The sequence below is a fragment of the Dioscorea cayenensis genome, chromosome 6, assembly GCF_009730915.1.
Source record: "Dioscorea cayenensis subsp. rotundata cultivar TDr96_F1 chromosome 6, TDr96_F1_v2_PseudoChromosome.rev07_lg8_w22 25.fasta, whole genome shotgun sequence".
Classification (NCBI taxonomy): Eukaryota; Viridiplantae; Streptophyta; class Magnoliopsida; order Dioscoreales; family Dioscoreaceae; genus Dioscorea; species Dioscorea cayenensis.
Genome location: NC_052476.1, coordinates 18,767,257 through 18,783,050, shown reverse-complemented (window position 1 = coordinate 18,783,050; position 15,794 = coordinate 18,767,257). Strand labels below are relative to the sequence as shown.

The 15,794-nt window shown below is 46.5% G+C and overlaps 1 pseudogene; it reads right to left on the bottom strand.

Annotated features, from left to right (window-relative positions):
- Positions 1-12,006: 12,006 nt before the first annotated feature.
- LOC120264179 overlaps positions 12,007-15,794 on the bottom strand; it is a 5,492-nt pseudogene continuing 1,704 nt past the window's right edge.

The window sequence follows — 15,794 nt, the reverse complement described above, 5'->3', positions numbered from 1 at the left end:
GGTGAGATGGCTAGGGTTTGGAGAGGAGGTCTTCATGGCTTTTGGAGGCGCTTCGTCACCAACTTTGATCGATTCCTCCTCCGCTCATAGCATCAAGGAAGCCACTCGGTGAACCTAGCTTCGGAGTGGGTCCTTCAAGACGTCGAAGCTCTCCATCAAGGCCATCAGCTCATATATAAGGGGTTTATTTCTATGGTTTTAATGTACTTTCATTCATTGATGGTGTGTTTTTGTATGTTGCTCCATGGAGAGCTAAAACCCCTAGAGGGTATTTGGGCTTGTGAACCCCTAGGATTCTCATCTTTTGTGGATTTTGCTTAGTGTTTCTATTTAATCCCGAGTTTGATTAAGTTTTTAATCTTGTATTCTCATTGCTTGCTTGTTTAATTAATCCTTGTGGTTGATTGGATTTGCATGATTTGTTACTTTGATGTGAGAGAGGTCTCCATTAGAGTTAGAACTTCAAGGTTAAAGAGGGTTGAGAGGGTGAGTCATGAGATAGTGGAGTGTCCCCTCCCTTCCGATTGAGTGTATTCTATCTCCGCTCCCTAAGCTCTATGCAACCATATTTGGTGTGAGGCGTGAGATTGAGAGATTTCTCCGCCGGGACCTTGTAGGGGGTTAGGATCCTTCGCCGGAATTAGGGTTGGATCAATCTTTAGGAATCGGATACAACTCTTTGGAATCCCTAGAGTGCTTTTGCAGTCATATGTGGTGTGAGGTGTTGAGATTGAGCGATTTCTCCACCGGGACCTCGTAGGGGACTAGTATCGGTGATCGGGAGGCCGGATCCGATTATATTTGGATTTCCACGACTTAACTTACTCATCATAGAAACACTTTTCTTATTCGGTACCTAATACCTGAATCCTAGGGGGAGCATCGCCTCAATACCCCACTTTTTACTCGATTGAGATCTCCATCCATTTTAACCCTTGCATATTTGTCTCCGGTATTCATTTCTTCGCACATTAGATCACCACACCTTTCCATTTATCATTAGGTTAGAAAGCGTAGAAGAAGTTAGTACTAGTAGCCCCTGCTCCCTCGTGGATTCGACTCACCCACTCACCGGGTAATTATTACTCGACACCCTGCACTTGCGGTTTACACGCATATTCGGACGCGTGTCAAGTTTTTTGAGCGCTGTCGGGGAACAGGATACTAGGAACGCTTAGGACTTTGTTGCTCTAGCCACTTATCTTTTTTTCTTTATTTTTGTCTATTCCATACTTTCTTTTTTTCTTCCATCATTCTCATCGATTTTTTTATTTTTGTTTTTTTATCTATTTCACTCTATCTTCTTCCACTGTTCTATTTTTGTTTTTATTTTTGTCTTATTTACTTTTTTTCTTGCATGGAACTTGAATGATGATTAATCCAGCTTGTAGATTTATATTTTTCAGAGTTGATGCTCTCACTAGAAAAAAATTGATCAATTTATCAATGTTCATCAACAACACAATCCATATCGCATCAACTATCATCCAAATCAAAGGAGCTATCCCAAACCTCTTGTGGGATATTGATGGACAACAATGGGAAGCACCCTCAACAAGAACTTCAATGGGATGAGAAAGTTGAAGAAGATGTACTTCGTTGGAAAGAGTGTTACCGAGATTTATTGAAGCAACCGATGCCCTGCTTTCCAAAAATATTGAGGCCACATTAAGTTGTCACGATGTTCCATCAAAAAACATTGAGCATCAATTAGGAGAGATCTTGGACATGCTTGCTAAGGAAAAAGAAGAATTTGAACAAGCAAGGCAAGTGTCTCCGGGACATGATGAGGCCATGAGCACAATTGAAGAAGTTGGGCAAATTGAGTACATTGAGGGTAGAAAATGAAAAAGCAAGAAGTTGAATATCATTTTGAGATTTTGAATTGTATGACTAAAGATTGTGCTTGTGAGCGAGAAAATTTTCGAAGGGATTTGCTAGTGTCATGCTCCTCTCAAGTTGAAAAATACATTAGAAGAAGCAAAACCCCTAAGGTTATGGAACAAGCATCTTTCTTTGGGATTGATCAACTCTTACAATGCAAGAGAGAGGTTTTGGGAAGGGAAGAAGATGTGGGTAGGAGATTGAAGCCATCCAATGACCCACCTGTGCTAAGCTTGGACAATTCCCAACCCAAATTGTTTCCTTGGAGGCCAAAAGTAAGATGGTTGGACTCTCCAATTAATATTTCACCCCGACAACTAGATTCTTGGTTTAAAGGAAGTAGCTATGCAATGTCTAGTCTGGAGGAACACACTCTTTTCAAGCCTCCATAAGGTAAGGAAGAGGTATGTCAAGCTTTAGTGACGTAAAAACAAGCGCTTCTTGGGAGGCAAACCCAAGTTTTTTTAATTGTTTTTCTAGCTTAGATTTTTTTATTTCTGCAAAGAATAAAAATCATGAGTGTGCGCTTTGTTAAATTTTTTTATTGGTGTTGAGTTCTTCATGAAGATTTTTTTGGTGTTTTTAGTTTAAATGTATGTGTGTGGCATGGTTTAGGATGATATTCATGTTTTTTTAGTTGGGAAATTGGACTTAATTTCATGTAAATATCTCTATGGATGTGTTTCGGCAGAAATTTTGCAGCCCACACGGCCGCGTGGAATTTCCACGCGCCTGCATAAGACTCCACGCCCCCATGTGGAGTTTTTCACACCCCCATGTGGGGTAAATTGATGAAGAAGACCACTATTCACCATTTTCATTCACACGTCCCCTTCATCTTTTCTCACACACCCACACTCCCCAAACATTTTTTTCCTTGGTCATTAAAAAGGTTTAGAAGGGTCTTACCGGCCATTTAATCATACTTTATTCCTCAATTCACACCGGTGAGCTCTTATTTTTCTAACCTTCTCCATGCCTCCATTTTTTTCAAAAATTTATGTGGATATCTTAGTTCTTATGCATTGTTCTTCATGGAAATCATCTTAATATGCTTGAGAATACTTTTTATAAGAGTTTTTGAGCACCGCTGTGGGTCGGTATGGCATTTTTTTGGCCATAACCCTAGCTCCCACGCTGGTCGTAGGGATGCCCACGCGACCGCTGCGGCTGAAAAAATGCCCGGAAACCCACGCGGGCGCGGAAAAATCCACGCGATCGCGTGGATCCACGCCGGCGCTGCGGATTTTTTTCACGCGCCCGCATGGGCTGCTTTCAGGCTCAGATTGGCCACACGGGCGCTGGATTTTTCCACTCGCCTGTGGATTTCTGCAACTTGCTATTTCATGTAAATTTGCATTTCTTTTGGCGCTTTTTCTTGCAAGTATGCCACCAAGGACCGAAAAAGTTTTGATCGTATACGATTAACCTTGGATGGGAACATTCTTTTGGCACACCCGGCAACACCGTAAGACGACGTCGATGCTTGAGGCGTCCCACTCATGATTCTTTAGTTTCCTTTTACTTTTTGTTTTTCATTTTTTTAGTTTTTTTATTTTTATCTTTTTAGAGTTTAGTTAACTTTTGTGTTTTGTTTTTGTTTGTGCGAGTTTGTGCTTCATGTGTTTACTTATAAGAACTCGTACATCTTTTTCTATTTTTGTTGAGCTTCACTCGAACCCCGTTGTCTACGTGCAAGGATGGCCTTGAGAGTGATGTTGATTGTGTTTTAGTCATAGACATGATCATGTGATATTGTCACATGGTCGTGTGAGCTTCACAACCCATACAACAACCCCATGAGTTAGACTTCACCAAACGATTAATGAGGAGTTCAGGGGAGTATTGTTTTAATTGCATTCCCACACACATTATGCTTCCATTGTTATTATTTTTTTATTGTAGCTTCCATGTGTACATTGAGGACAATGTACATCTTAAGTGTGGGGGAGGGTTCACCTTATACATGACTTTTACTTGTGTTTTTCATGAGCATGCTCTTGTTGCCAATGAAGGTTCACCTTAGGGTTAAGAGTTTAATTCTTAGTTTTTTTGGAGGTTATAAACATGGATTTTTATCATGCTCTAGTTTTTCATCCAATTTTATTGAATATTTTTTTGTCCGATTGCTCTTTTCTGCACTTTTTCTCGCTCATTAGACCTATGAAAGACTCTAGTTCATTATGTTTGGGACTTTAGTGTGCTAGTTTTTTTATTTGATCATCAGAGGAAAAATCAGAAAAAAATCAGAAAAATTTGAAAGAAATGGAAATTGTTTGTTGTTTGTACATAGGGTGTGGAAAGAGCTACCACCCATGATGTATGTAGCTACTCTCATAAGTCGGATACTTGTTATGCCCTAATGAGAGAAAGAGCTATCTCATGGGATGTGTGAAAGCTACCATCGTCGGTAGAAAGAGCTACCACCTCGAAGTGTGAAAGCCACTCGGGAGGCATCTAGGGAAAGGGCTACCTTAGAGGTTGTGTGAAGCTACTACCTATTCTTTCTGTTTATAAATAAGTCCCATGTTAATAAGAACTTGGTAGTGGACATAGTGTTGACATGAGATGAGTTTTTTTCACACACACACGCATTCGGATTTTTATCACATTCATTTTTTTATTGGATTGTTTGCTAGAGCATTGATTGTTTTTGTCTAGTGTTTGATTCTCTCCATGACTGTAGAATTTTTATTCTTGTACTCATTTGGTGAACCTAAGGCCAAGCACTTCTCTTTTCTTTCCATAGGTATAATGTTTAATTTTTGCTTGAGGACAAGCAAAGACTTAAGTGTGGGGGAGTTTGATAAGTGCTTGAGTAGACATATTTTTTTATATGTTTTTACATGCATTGAGCATCATTTTTTTACTGTGGTTTATGTCTCATATTGTGTATTTGGTGTTCTTTTATGCATATAGGTTGTGAGTGCCTTGAAGAGTAAAAAGAAGCAAAGATAGGCTATAAAGACACAATGTTGGGAGTTCTTGTTCAATTCAAGGACCAAGACATGAGAGCAGTTCATAAACGTGGAGATGTGTGCCAACTTCCAAGAAAATTCAAGTCAATTCACTATTTGGAAGTGCACAAAGGCAGCCACATCTTCATATTCCTTCTCTTTGTGAAGATTGCAAGACCTCTCAAAGATAAGTCGATGAAGAAAAGTTTTATAGCCTACCACATGGACGTGTGCCCGGACATGTGGCCTCAAGAGAAGAGTATTTGGACCGCGTTTCGTGAAAAGTACTGTAGGAATCTTACTGAAGCAAAATTACTGTTCACGCGGCCGCGTGGAAATTCTGCGCGCCCGCGTGGAAATTCTTGCAGCCCACGAGGGCACGTGGAAAATCCACACGGGCGCGTGAGGGCACGTAACAGACGCGATCTAAGGCCTATAAATAGCCGTTTTGCTCTATTCTTTCTCATCTTTTGTGCGTGTCTTGAGGGGTGAGATGGCTAGGGTTTGGAGAGGAGGTCTTTGCGGCTTTGGAGGCGCTTCGTCACCAACTTTGATTGATTCCTACTCCGTCATAGCATCAAGGAAGCCATCGGTGAACCTAGCTTCGGAGTGGGTCCTTCAAGACGTCGAAGCTCTCCATCAAGGCCATCAGTTCATATATAAGGGGGTTTATTTCTATGGTTTTAATGTACTTTCATTCATTAATGGTGTGTTTTGTATGTTGCTCCATGGAGAGCTAAAACCCTAGAGGGTATTTGGGCTTGTGAATCCTAGGATTCTCATCTTTTGTGGATTTTCTTAGTGTTTCTATTTAATCCGAGTTTGATTAAGTTTTAATCTTGTATTCTCATTGCTTGCTTGTTTAATTAATCCTTGTGGTTGATTGGATTTGCATGATTTGTTACTTTGATGTGAGAGAGGTCTCCATTAGAGTTAGAACTTCAAGGTTAAAGAGGGTTGAGAGGGTGAGTCATGAGATAGTGGAGTGTCCCCTCTCCCTTCCGATTGAGTGTATTCTATCTCCGTTCCCTAAGCTCTATGCAACCATATTTGGTGTGAGGCGTGAGATTGAGAGATTTCTCCGCCGGGACCTTGTAGGGGGTTAGGATCCTTCGCCGGGAATTAGGGTTGGATCAATCTTTAGGAATCGGATACAACTCTTGGAATCCCTATAGTGCTTTGCAGTCATATGTGGTGTGAGGTGTTGAGATTGAGCGATTTCTCCACCGGGACCTCGTAGGGGACTAGTATCGGTGATCGGGAGGCCGGATCCGATTATATTTGGATTTCCACGACTTAACTTACTCATCATAGAAACACTTTGCTTATTCGGTACCTAATACCTGAATCCTAGGGGGAGCATTGCCCGAATACCCCACTTTTACTGATTGAGATCTCCATCCATTTAACCCTTGCATATTTGTCTCCGGTATTCATTTCTTCGCACATTAGATCACCACACCTTTCCATTTATCATTAGGTTAGAAAGCGTAGAAGAAGTTAGTACTAGTAGCCCCTGCTCCTCGTGGATTCGACTACCCACTCACCGGGGTAATTATTACTTCGACACCCGTGCACTTGCGGTTTACACGCATATTCGGACGCGTGTCAAGTTTCTGGAGCCGTTGCCGGGGAACAGGATACTAGGAACGCTAGGACTTTGTTGCTCTAGCCACTTATCTTTTTCTTTTATTTTTGTCTATTCCATACTTTCTTTTTTTCTTCCATCATTCTCATCGATTTTTTTATTTTTGTTTTTTTATCTATTTCACTCTATCTTCTTCCACTATTCTGTTTTTGTTTTTATTTTTGTCTTATTTACTTTTTTTCTTGCATGGAACTTGAATGATGATTAATCCAGTTGTAGATTTATATTTTCAGGTTGATGCTCTCACTAGAAAAATTGATCAATTTATCAATGTTCATCAACAACACAATCCGTATCGCATCAACTATCATCCAAATCAAAGGAGCTATCCAAACCTCTTATGGGATATTGATGGACAACAATGGGAAGCACCTCAACAAGAACTTCAATGGGATGAGAAAGTTGAAGAAGATGTACTTCGGTTGGAAAGAGTGTTACCGAGATTTATTGAAGCAACCGATGCCCGTTTCCAAAATATTGAGGCCACATTAAGTTGTCACAATGTCTCCATAAAAAACATTGAGCATCAATTAGGAGAGATCTTGGACATGCTTGCTAAGGAAAAAGAAGAATTTGAACAAGCAAGGCAAGTGTCTCCGGGACATGATGAGGCCATGAGCACAATTGAAGAAGTTGGGCAAATTGAGTACATTGGGGCAGGAAATGAAAAGCAAGAAGTTGAATATCATTTTGAGATTTTGGATTGTGTGACTGAAGATTGTGCTTGTGAGCGAGAAAATTTTCAAGGGGATTTGCTAGTGTCATGCTCCTCTCTAGTTGAAAATACATTAGAAGAAGCAAACCCTAAGGTTATGGAACAAGCATCTTTCTTTGGGATTGATCAACTCTTACAATGCAAGAGAGAGGTTTTGGGAAGGGAAGAAGATATGGGTAGGAGATTGAAGCCATCCAATGACCGACCTGTACTAAGCTTGGACAATTCCCAACCCAAATTGTTTCCTTGAAGGCCAAAAGTAAGATGGTTGGACTCTGCAACAAATACTTCTTCCCGGCAAGCTGATTTTTGGTTTAAAGGAAGTAGCTATGCAATGTCAAGTCGGGAGGAACACACTCTTTTCAAGCCTCCATAATGTAAGCAAGAGGTACGTCAATCTTAGTGACGTAAAACAAGCGCTACTTGGGAGGCAACCCAAGTTTTTAATTGTTTTCTAGTTTAGATTTTCATTTCTGCAGTAATAAATTCATGAGTGTGTGCTTTGATGAATTTTTTTGTTGGTGTTAAAGTTTTTCATGGAAAATTTTTGGTGATTTAAATTGATTTTTCGTGTATGTGGCATGGTTGAGGGTGTAATTCATGTTTATAGTTGAAGAATTAGTGTTAATTTGAAGTTTGGAGCCTTGCGTTGAATGTCTCGCAGAAATTTTTGCAGACTCACGCGATCGTGTGGAATTTCCACACGGTCGTGTCATAGATCTGCACGCGGGTGTGGAATTTCCACACCCCCATGTGGCTTATAAGATTATGAGGGGTCACTTTTCATTATCTTCACCACTTACACCCATCTTCTCCCACTTCTCCATCTTCAAGAATCTGAACTTTTAATCACAAAAACTAATTTTCTTCAACTCCTTGGAGATTTAAAAGTGTTTTGCCAGCATTTGCATTAAGTTTCCTTCACCGATTTGCTCCGATAAACTTCATTTTCCCCTATCTTCTCTATGCCCTTATTTTGCCAATCCATAGAGTTTTATTGGTTTATAAGTGTTGTTTTTCATGGAAAATCTTGTAGAAACACTTTAGAATGTATGGATGCCGTCGTCGCCCGGACGGCCATGGCGGCGCCGGCGCGACGTCCCACGACAGGACATGCGCGCTCCGTGTCATCTCCCCTCGGGGTTTTTTATGATGAAAAATTCATCTGCGATGTTCCCGCTGCGAGATTCCAAAGTTGACCGACCTACCGTCCCGACGTCGACGCATACTCCGCCAGATCGAACATTGGCTATGATCATCCAAAATCTATGAAACTTCGCCCGAGTGGTTAATATGTGATGCCAAACGATGGGGCGAGGGCACCAGGCAGGGAAGCCGCCATCGCCCAGACGGCCCGGGCGGCCCCGACAGCGCCGGTGCGACGTCCCACGACTGGACAGGCGCCCTCCGTGTCATCTCCCGATCCACTCGTGCGTTTTTGATGAAACTTCACCAATGGGGGTTTTTTATGATGACAAATCCATCGGCAATGTTCCCGCTGCGAGATTCCAAAGTCGACCGGCCGCCCGTCCCAACGTCGATACATACTCCACCAGATCGAACGTTGGCTACGATCAACCAAAATCTATAAAACTTCGCCCGAGTTATTTTCATGTGATGCCAAACGATGTGGCGGGGGTGCTGGGCCGGGAAGCCGCCGTCGCCTGGACGGCCCGGGCGGCCCCGGCGGCGCCGGTGCGACGTCCCACGACGGGACGGGTGCGCTTCGTGTCATTTCCCGATCCACTCGTGCGTTTTTTATGAAACTTTACCCCTTGGGCTTTTTTATGATGACAAATCCATCTGCGATGGTCCCGCTACAAGTTTCCAAAGTCGACCGACCGCCCATCCCGACGTCGACGCATACTCCCCCGATCAAACATTGGCTACGATCATCCAAAATCTATGAAACTTCGACCGAGAGTTTTTCATGTGATGCCAAATGATGGGGCGGGGGCGTGCTCCTTGTCATCTCCTGATCCACTCGTGCGTTTTTTATGAAACTTCAACCCTTGGGGTTTCTTATGTTGAAAAATCCATCTGCGATTGTCCTGCGGCGAGATTCCAAATTTGACCGACCGACCGTCCTGACGGCGACGCATAATCCCCCGATCGAACATTGGCTATGATCATCCAAAATCTGTGAAACTTTGCCCGAGGGGTTTTCATGTGATGCCATACGATAGGGCGGGGGCGCCGGGCCGAGATGCCACCGTCGCCCGGACGGCCCCGGCGGCGCCGGCGCTACGTCACACGACGGGACGGGCGCGCTACGTGCCATCTCCCGATCCACTCATGCATTTTTAAGGAAACTTCACCACTGGGGTTTTTTTATGATGACAAATCCATCTATGATGGTCCCGTGGTGAGATTCCAAAGTCGACCGACCGGCGGTCCCGACAGCGACGCATCCAAAATCTGTAAACCTTTGACCAAGGGGTTTTCATGTGATGCCAGACGATGGGGCGGGGGCGTTGGGTCAGGATGCCGCCGTCGCCAGGACGGCCCTGGCGGTGCCGGCGCTACGTCGCACGACGGGATGGGCGAGCTGCGTGTCATTTCCCGATCCACTCGTGCGTTTTTGACGAAACTTCATCCCTCGGGTTTTTTTATGATGACAAATCCATCTGCGATGGTCTCGCTACGAGATTCAAATGTCGACCGAACGCCCGTCCCGACGGAGACGTATACTCCCCATATCGAACATTGGCTACGATCATCCAAAATCTATGAAACTTCTCCCGAGGGGTTGTCATTTGATGCCAAACAATGGGGTGGGGGCGCCGGGCCGGGAAGCAGGCGTCGCCCATACGGCACCGGCTGCGCCGGCGCTACGTCACACGATGGGACGAGCGTGCTACGTGCCATCCTCCGATCCACTAGTGCGTTTTTAAGGAAACTTCACCACCGGGGCTTTTTATGATGACAAATCCATCTGTGATGGTCCCACGGCGACGCATACTTGCCCAATCAAACATTGGCTACGATCATCAAAAATCTGTGAAACTTTACCCGAGGGGATCTGATGTAATGCCAAACGATGGGGCGGGGGCGCCGGGCCAAGATGCCACCGTAGCCCGAACGGCCCCGGCGGTGCGAGCACGTCGTCCCACGACGGGACGAGCGACCCTTGGGGTTTTTTATGATGAAAAATCCATCTGCGATGATCCCGCGGTGAGATTCCAAAGTCGAGCGACCGGCCGTCCCGACGGTGACGCATAATCCCCCGATCGAACATTGGCTACGATCATCCAAAATCCGTGAAACTTTGCCCGAGGGGTTTTCATGTGATGCCAAACGATGGGGCGGGGGCGCTTGGCCGGGATGCCGCCGTCGCGACGTCCCACGACGGGACAGGCGCGCTCCGTGTCATCTCCCAATCCACTCGTGCATTTTTGATGAAACTTCACCCCTCAGGGTTTTTTATGATGACAAATCCATCTGCGATGTTCACGCTACGAGATTCCAAAGTCGACCAACCGCCCGATCGAACATTGGCTACGATCATCCAAAATCTAGGAAACTTCGCCCGAGTGGTTTTCATGTGATGCCAAACGATGTGGCGGGGGCGCAGGGCCAGGAAGCCACCGTCGCCCGAACGGCCCGGGCGGCCACGGCGGCGCCGATGCGACGTCCCCCGACGGGACGGGCGCACTCCATGTCATCTCCCGATCCACTCGTGCGTTTTTTATGAAACTTCACTCCTCGGGGTTTTTTATGATGACAAATCCATCTGAGATGTTCTCGGTGCGAGATTCCAAAGTCGAGCGACCGGTCGTCCCGACGACGACGCATACTCACCCGATCAAACATTGGCTACGATCATCCAAACTCTGTGAAAATTTGCCCGAGGGGTTTTCATGTGATGCCAAACGATGGGGCGGGGTCGCTGGTCCGGGATACAGCCGTCGCCCGAATGGCCCCGGCGGTGCCGGTGCGACGTCCCACGACAGGACAGGCGCGCTACGTGTCATCTCCCGATCCACTCATGCAGTTTTTTATGAAACTTCACCCCTTCTTGTTTTTTATGATGACAAATCCATCTGCGATGGTCCCGCTACGAGATTCAAAAGTTGACCGACCGCCCATCCCGATGTCGATGCATACTCCCCTGATCGAACATTGGCTACGATCATCCAAAATCTTTGAAAACTTCGCCCGAGTGTTTTTCATATGATGCCAAATGATGGGGCGGGAACGCCAGGCCGGGATGCCGCCTTCGCCCAGACGGCCTCGGCGGACCCGGCGGCGCCAGCACGACGTCCCACAACGGGACGGGCACGCTCCGTGTCATCTGCCGATCCACTCGTGCGTTTTTGATGAAACTTCAACCCTTGGGGTTTTTTATGATGAGAAATCCATCTGCGATTGTCCCGTGGCGAGATTCCAAATTCGACCGACCGGCAGTCCCGACGGCGACGCATAATCCACCGATCGAACATTGGCTATGATCATCCAAAATCTGTGAAACTTTGGCCGAGGGGTTTTCATGTGATGCCAGACGATGGGGCGAGGGCGCTGGGTCGGGATGCCGCCGTCGATCGGACGGCCCCGCCGGCGCAACATTGCCCAATCACACGAGAGCGCTCCGAGAAAAGTCATGATGCGCCCGTGCAAACTCGGCTGAACTTCATTCACCCCGAGGGGTGAGGGGTTTCAAGTGATGGCAAGAGATGTCATGGGCACCGGACCGTTTTACCGTCGATAGCCCGGATTTGCACAAGTACAAACTCTAACCTTGTCCGCGCTCACCGGGATGGAGCCCGGGGGGTTTATGTGTTGTGGGGGTCGGAGGGAAAGGGATGAATCCATGTGACGAGGGGCTGGATCTCAGTGGATCATGGCAGCGAGGCCACTCTGCCACTTACAATGCCCTATCGCGTATTTAAGTCGTCTGCAAAGGATTCAGCCCGCCGCCCGCTCGGAATCCCGCTTCGAGGCCACCGCCCACGGCAGGTCCGCCGCGGGGGCCGCTGCCTGTGACACGGGCCCGTAGGGGACGCGTGGTCCCCTACTATGGGTCGGGGTTCTGGGAGGCGGTGCGTGGCGCCGCACACTAGCTTGGATTCTGGCTTAGAGGCGTTCAGCCATAATCCGGCACACGATAGCTTCGCGCCACTGGCTTTTCAACCACTGGCACACAGTTCCTCTCGTACTAGGTTGAATTACTATAGCGGTGTGGTCATCAGTAGGGTAAATCTAACTTGTCTCACAACGGTCTAAACCCAGCTCACGTTCCCTATTGGTGGGTGAAGAATCCAACACTTGGTGAATTCTGCTTCACAATGATAGGAAGAGCTGACATCGAATGATCAAAAAGCAACGTCGCTATGAACGCTTGGCTGCCACATGCCAGTTATCCCTGTGGTAACTTTTTTGACACCTCTAGCTTCAAATCCCGAAGGGCTAAAGGATCGATAGGCCACGCTTTCATGGTTCGTATTCGTACTGGAAATAAGAATCAAACGAGCTTTTACCCTTTTGTTACTCACGAGATTTCTGTTCTAGTTGAACTCATCTTAGGACACCTACGTTATCTTTTAACAGATGTGCCGCCCCAGCCAAACTCCCCACCTGACAATATCTTTAGCCCGGATCGGCCGCACGCGGGGCGCGTCCTTGGATCCAAAAGTAGGGGCAGAGCCCAACCTCCGGTCCACGGAATAAGTAAAATAACATTAAAAGTAGTGGTATTTCACTTCCGCTCGAGGGCTCCCACTTATCCTACACCTCTCAAGTCATTTCACAAAGTCGGACTAGAGTCAAGCTCAACAGGGTCTTCTTTCCCCGCTGATTCCGCCAAACCCATTCCCTTATCTGTGGTTTCGCTGGATAGTAGACAGGGATAGTGGGAATCTTGTTAATCCATTCATGTGCGTCACTGATAAACAACTAAATGTATGTATTTTATACGTATTGATCTTGTATTATTTGTGTATATCTTAATGAATTGATGCCCGTTTAAGTATAAATTGGTTATTTTGGTGTTGCAGTTCTTAACAGAGTCGAACGAAGCTCAAAAATGCAAATTGGATGAATTCGACACCAAAAACGGCATTTTTGGGGTTCCAGCACTGTAGCAGGCACTGTAGTGGGTTACTATTCATGCTGCGGGCATTCGACTTTGAGCTTCACGGGCTCCATGCGCTCACATGGGTGCCCGTGAGGTTTGCTGGAATTTCACAAGTCTCAGTATTGTAGTAAAATCACTGTAGCTGAGTACTGTAGCACCGACGTATTTTCTTAGCAAAATGCCAGTGAGCTTCACGGGCTCCATGCGCCCGCATGGAGCCCATATGGACCTGACGGGATATAAAAGGAGGTTGATTTTCTAGTGCATGGAGAGCTTTTTGAGGGGCAGTTTTTTTCTTGGGCCTCTTAGGCCACGGCCCTCTCTTCCCGCCGGCGATCTACTATACAAGACTTCACCAAGAGGGAGGCAAGCTTTGGAGGAGAAGATTGGGAAAAGATCCTAGGCATTGAAGGCATCATTTAAGGGGAGATCTCTTCAAATCTTCAAGATCTTCACCATCCAAGGGGATCTAAAGCTAGAGGGAGTAGTTCTTACTTCTTTTCTTGTTTATTTGTTCCTTGGATTTGTATGAGTGGTCCTCTTTCATGAGGCACTAACTTATTTGTGATTTAGATATGATGAACTCTAGGGTTGATTGTTTGTAATTTGGATAATCATCTTTATTGATGTATTGTTGGATGTTGTATTTCTTTTATGGAATCTTGTAGTTTGTGGTTCAAGCCTTGTGTACTTTGATGTGTTGATTTGCATGAGAACTCTGTATTTCAACTTCTAGGTTGTACTTGGTTGCGTGACCATCACCGTTGTACTAGACACACTTGGCTTGGAAGGGATCCATGTACAAATACACCGTGACCATCGGGTATTTTGTACCCCTCCAGCCATTAGGGTTGGACCTAGTTTGAGTATCGACCCTGATTAGAGATTTCCCTGAGTGTAATGCAATCATACAAGGATTTGGGTGGAAGCGGTTCTCACCCAATACTTGTATGGGATTAGGGTTCAATTGCCGTGAACATCGAGTTGAGCTAATATAGGATTCTCTTGGCCCAACTACCATCTCGCATTTCATCCTAAATTCAGGACCTAATGACAACCCTAGGGGGATTCGTTGTCCAAATCACTCCCTTCATTGTTTGATTCTCCCTTGAGTTCGTATTGTGTGTAGTAGTACCCCGGATTTCAATGTAGTTAATTCTTTCTCTTTTTATAATTACTATTTATCTTTCGGAGTGTTAGGCTAGGAAATAGACGAAAGGGAAGTAATAGTAGCTTTTGGGCCCTGGGAATACGACCCTCTCATGCTTGCACGAGAGGTATTACTTGGCGACCCATGCGCTTGCGGATCTTACATCAGTCACTAATTAGATGACGAGGCATTTGGATACCTTAAGAGAGTCAGAGTTACTCCCACCGTTTACCCACGCTTGGTTGAATTTCTTCACTTTGACATTCAGAGCACTGGGCATAAATCACATTGTTTGAGCATCCGCGGGGACCGTCGGAATGCTTTATTTTAATTAAACAGTCGGATTCCCCTTGTCCATACCAGTTCTGAGTCGGCTGTTCGATGCCCGGGAAGGCCACCGCGCCGCGGGAGCTGCGCGCTGGCCGTTCCCAGTCCGTCCCCGGCCGGCATGCGACGGCCCGCTCTCACCCGGGACGCAGCTCAAGCAGTCCGCCGACAGCCAACGGGTTCGGGGCCAGGACTCCCGTGCCCAACCCTCAGAGCCAATCCTTTTCCCGAGGTTACGGATCTGTTTTGCCGACTTCCCTTTCCTACATTGTTCCATCGGCCAGAGGCTATTCACCTTGGAGACCTGATGCGGTTATGAGTACGACCGGGCATGGGCAGTACTCGGTCCTCCAGATTTTCACTGGGCCACGGGGCAGCACGGACACCGCGACGACGTGCGATGCTTTTCCGGCTGCTGGACCCTACCTCCGGCAAAGCCGTTTATAATGTGGGCGGAATGTTAAGCAGAAAAGATAACTCTCTCCGGGGCCCAGACCGGCGTCTCCAGACTCCCTAAGATCGCCGTCAGCCGCGACGTCCCGGCTCGGGAATTTTAACCCGATTCCATTTTGGAGCTCGCGCGCGGACGCGCTCTCTGACGGGCCTCCCCCGTCCCTTAGGATTGGCTAACCCATGTGCAAGTGCCTTTCACATGGAACCTTTCCTTTCTTCGGCCTTCAAAGTTCTCATTTGAATATTTTCTACTACCACCAAGATCCGCACCGGCGGCAGCTCCGCCCGGGCACTTGCCCCGGGCTTCACGGCGGCCGCCGCGCCCTCCTACTCATCGCGGCATGGCGCTCGTCACGATGGCCTTGTCTTGGTCGAGCGCTTCAGCGCCATCCATTTTCGGGGCTAGTTGATTTGGCAGGTGAGTTGTTACACACTCCTTAGCGGATTTTGACTTCCATGACCATCGTCCTGCTATCTTAATCGACCAACACCCTTTGTGGGTTCTGGGTTAGTGCGCAGTCGGTCACCGTAACCCGGCTTCCTGTTCATCCTGCATCGCCAGTTTTGCTTATAAAAAATGACCCACT